We start from the raw sequence: 5,424 nt of genomic DNA on the forward strand, positions 1-5,424 counted from the left end.
TAATTGTTTTTGTATAAAATTAAGATATCTGCGCTAGTGTTGGATTTGGTAATCATTTTTGTATGAATGACCATAGAAATACATTTTGTTTATATATAAAATATAATACACATATCTAGTCTAATATTACAATTAAAAATTTCGAGTTTGATTCATTTAAAAATTTGTTTGTTGGTAGACTGTTTCTGGGATTTGCCCATATACCAAAATAATAATAAAAAATTAACATCTTAATTAATTTTTTGAGATACATATATAAATTGATTAACATTTTAATTCAGTATTTTTTGAATTTTGCTTTTCTCATAACGATAGATACTTAACGGTGTTGGTAATTGATTCCTGCAATCTTTTTTATTATAAATATTTGCTGCAAAATTGAGTTTTTAATTTTATTTTGAATATATTGAAGAATTTTTATTTTAGTAAATGGAAGAATCGAAAAATTTAATTAAAATTCTTAAAATGTGAGAATTGCATTTCTACAACCTTAAGTTTTATTTTATTTGTTTTAATTTTTTTCAAATAATTAACGGTGACAAAATACTATGAATTTCTAAACCTTTCAAATATTTGTCTAAAGTACTGTGAACGCAATCGATTTCTTGGATTTGTGAATGACCAGTCTCAGAAAATATCTGGATAATACTATTGACCTGTTAATGGTCTGACACAATTTTAAAATTGCTGTGGACATCATTAATTTTTATTTTGGTCAACAAAAGAATCACTCAACATAACTATATTTTGAATAGTTGGATGTTCTATCATCAGAGTATTTAGTATTTTGTATATATAATTGTTATAAAATTCGTTACAAACGCAACAATAAGTACATTTTTCTGTATTGGGAAAAATAATTGTATCGGTCATATTGTAAACATTTATTTTGCGATTATAATAAAATGCAAAACCTTAGGAAGGTTGAAAGCGATTAGCAAATCAAAAAAATATGTACATCATCAGAAAAGGGTATTGTTTTCAGTTATCTACGTCGCGTTCTACTTTTGTTTCATTTCTGTAAATATCGAATTCTTAAATTTCATACTCCGTTGGATTATTTTTTATTGAAAATTCGTAAAGGACAAATTTTGAGTTTGAACTGATCTCTATAAAATCCTTCCGATCCGAGGGTTGTTGCTCCACATAAATGGGCAAATGCACGCTAAGGTGTTACAGCTAAACCTAAATAAGTGCGTCAAGCGTTGACTAAAGCGCTAGAGTTTCTCAGTAAGAAATTAGTTAATCTACAGTCTAATGCAACAATGTAAAAGAGTGTATGTTATAGTTGTACATAATATGTATTAAAGGAAGAACTCTTAGCAAATTTTTTTAACAGAAAAATTTATTGAAATATATTAGCATTCAACAATATTAATTGCTCGTAGAGCAAAATGTCCGGCAGTAATCAATTTCATGATTTTGTACTGAAATTTTGCTCTATACGCCAATGGCATAATGGCACAAAAAGGTTCTGTTTTGAAAGATATAGAGCTAAATGCACACGATTTATCTCAGCAACGAGACGAGATAGCCGAAAACGGATTGCAGATTTAAAAAAAATTAAAAGTTTGCGTACAAGAACGAAAATTAAAATTATACTCTAATTTTGGATATAAAAATAAACGCTATTCATTTGAAATTTTTTATATAAAACTGTTAAATATTTAAGAACACAACTGCATTGTAAAATGCATATTTAAGAATCAACAAAACTTATAAGAATTCAATTCATAAAAAAATTCAATTCCGATTGTAGGCAAAAGTTTGCGTACATAAAAAAAAATTAAATATTACTGATTTTTAATTTTAAATTAAACTGTATTTTAATAATTAGTTGGAAAACCCCGACGACCAAGAACATCAGGAAGGCGTTTTGTCATTGATGAAACCAGTTTTTCGGTGTATTTGGAACTAATATTTCTCCATTCCTCAGTTAATACTGTTTGAAGCATTTCCTTTAATATTATTACACTCCCGCAAATCCCATAAATGTTCTATGGGATTTAGGTCTGGTGACTGCGGAGAAGTTTCCAATTGTTTTTGTTTTATTAAACAACTGGGTCATTGTCTTGAAGGAATATATAATCATCTTCAATGCCCAATTTGCTAACACTTTCGGTAAGATTTTTCATTAGAATGTCTAAATAGACCTTATGATCCATTGTCGATGGAATAAATTCTAAATTTCCCACACCTTCACTTGTCATGTACCCCCGTACCATCACTGTACCACCACCAATTTTTGGGAATAAGCACTGTACAAGGCTTTCTCCAAACAAACCAGCCATTTTCGATACAATAAATTTGGGGTTTTCCTTCACAGATTGCATTGTAACCCTTTTTTCGCGTTCAGTTAATTTTGGTGGACGACCAGAACGAGGCTTTGGGACAAAAATTCCAGTATTTTTAAAATTGTTTATCACTCTCTGGATGGAGGAGTGAGTACGTTTAACTACTTGATCGATTTCTCGCAAAGTTTTCCCTTGTTTCCGTAAATGTATAATAATATTACGTTATTATATTAATGTAGCTAAATTAATTAATTTTCTGTTTGCCATTTCTTAAAATTATTCCAATTTGAAAAAAAAAAATTTCAAAAATCACTTTTATGATGAGTTTGAAACAAAAACTGCAGTATTGTAGTATCACACAATAACAAAAACAGTTATAAATTACCTTTAAATTTTATGTACGCATACTTTTGCATACACGAAAAGTTAGCATACCATTGTTTTTAAGCTGTCAATTATTACCAAACTTTTCAAATGCAAAAAGAAAATACCTATCGTAATTTTCAAATGTTTATCTATACATAAAAACCAATTTCAAATGATTACCGTTGTTACTTACGACTAAAATAGCCTGTTAAAATATATAAAGTAGTTTGTACGCAAACTTATGCGACCAAGTGTATGTATACTAGGGTGGCCCTTAATAAACGAAAGTTGGATTTTGGCCATTCTCACCCTCCAGTTTGGTGAACATTAGCAAAAAAATCATCCTGAAAAAATTTTAGGTAAATCGGTTGGGGTTAAGACGTGCCGCAAGCCCTCTGAAGTTTTGAGATGCATTTACAAGGGGAAAAAATGCATTTTTTTCAGTTTTTGTAAAAATTTTGCCATTAAAAAATTACTTTTGTAATTTAATTTAAAAGAATCGAAATGTGTACGTAATTGTCGTTCTAATGAGACATAAAAAACAGAAATCGGTCAAAAAATGTTAAAGTTATTAAAAATTCGCCAGGCCATTAACGTGTCTCAGGCCACTAGAACATGAAATGTGGGAACAAAATTAACATATTTTGAGAAATATTAAAATAAAAGCTCATTTTTACTTAAAATATGTCCATATTTACTTGTATATGAGTTTTTGTCTTCGTAGGATACCGTTAACCTATTCTTAGGTATGAACAAAAAAATTTAATTTTTTTAACGGCAGTTTCAAAACTCCATTTTAAAATTTTTAAAAATTTTGTTAAACAAATTTCAGAATTTTTTGATCATCTCATTGGGATTTATTAAGAGTATAATAGGGAATAAAAATGTGAAAAAATTATGAAAATATCTCTTATAGTTTTTCCGTACCTGCGATTTAAATTTTGAAATTTTCGAGAAAAACCAATTATTTGGCAATTTTTAGGCCAATGAGCTCTATTTCCTTACTCTTATGAATTTTAAGTAAAACCTATTCAGAATATTATAGTCCAGATAATTCAAAATATACTCTGAAACTTCTACTAAAATCGGAAGACGTTAACCCTTAAATCGTGAAGGTCAAAGGTAAAATTTTTCAATATTTGGAATTTCTCTTGGAAAGATTTCGAAATGATCGAAATGTTGTATATTTTTGGGCCGATTTTGATGAAATTTAACAAAAATATAACATAAACTCTAGGGTTTATAATAACAGCACAAGAATGGAAATTAACGCTTAATGGCACTTGGGGTTAAAATGACACCAAACTTTTAAAATCATAATTTTTTATGGTTTTAGAAGTTTGGGGTAATTTTAACACCAAGTGCTATATAGGGTTAATTTTAATTTTTCTGCTGCTTTTGTAAATACTAGGCTTTGTGTTATATTTTTGTTAAATTTCATCAAAATCGGCCCAAAAATATACAACATTTCGAACATTTCAAAATCTTTCCAAGAGAAATTTCAAATATTGAAAAATTTGACCTTTGACCTTCACGATTTAAGGGTTAACGTTTTTTGATTTTAGTAAAAGTTTCAGAGTATATTTAGAATTATCTGGACTATAATATTCTAATTAAGTTTTGCATAAAATTCATAAGAGTAAGAAAATAGAGCTCATTGGCCTAAAAATTGCCAAATAATTGGTTTTTCTCGAAAATTTCAAAATTTAAATCGCAGGTACGGAAAAACTATAAGAGATATTTTCATAATTTTTTCACGATTTAATTCACTATTATACTCTTAATAAATCCCAATGAGATGATCAAAAAATTCTGAAATTTGTTTAACAAAATTTTTAAAAATTTGAAAATGGAGTTTTGAAACTGCCGTTAAAAAAATTAATTTTTTTTGTTCATACCTAAGAATAGGTTAACGGTATCCTACGAAGACAAAAACTCATATACAAGTAAATATGGACATATTTTAAGTAAAAATGAGCTTTTATTTTAATATTTCTCAAAATATGTTAATTTTGTTCCAACATTTCTTGTTCTAGTGGCCTGAGACACGTTAATGGCCTGGCGAATTTTTAATAACTTTAAAATTTTTTAACCGATTTCTGTTTTTTATGTCTCATTAGAACGACAATTACGTACACATTTCGATTCTTTTAAATTGAATTACAAAAGTAATTTTTTAATGGCAAAATTTTTACAAAAACTGAAAAAAATGAATTTTTTCCCCTTGTAAATGCATCTCAAAACTTCAGAGGGCTTGCGGCACGTCTAAACCCCAACCGATTTACCTAAAATTTTTTCAGGATGATTTTTTTACTAATGTTCACCAAACTGGGGGGTGAGAATGGCCAAAATCCAACTTTCGTTTATTAAGGGCCACCCTAATGTAGGTATACATATGTTTATACAACTTACCTTGTAACTCCGGCAATAGAAATTGAGTAGCTCTAACAAAGCTTAATGTTAATGTATGGATGTCAGTACATATATTAAATTTGAACCACTTACTTCAAAAATCAACACACAAATGAGATTTGGTCAAAGTTAATATTTGTTGTTTTTCTATTAGAATCCCGTTATTTCTGTAGCCGTTTTAAAAAAATTTGCCAAAAATATTTTTAACACGTCCCGTTCAGATTTATTGAACGATGCGTTTACTGAATTTTGCATTCAGTTATGCTAAACGAATGTTCAGCGAAGAAATATTTAATTGATTTTAAAAATCTGAACAAAACGTTCAGGTCGCTAGTAAGAAAGTTTGGTTTTT

Source organism: Calliphora vicina, chromosome 1 (genome assembly GCF_958450345.1).
Source record: "Calliphora vicina chromosome 1, idCalVici1.1, whole genome shotgun sequence".
Taxonomy (NCBI): Eukaryota; Metazoa; Arthropoda; class Insecta; order Diptera; family Calliphoridae; genus Calliphora; species Calliphora vicina.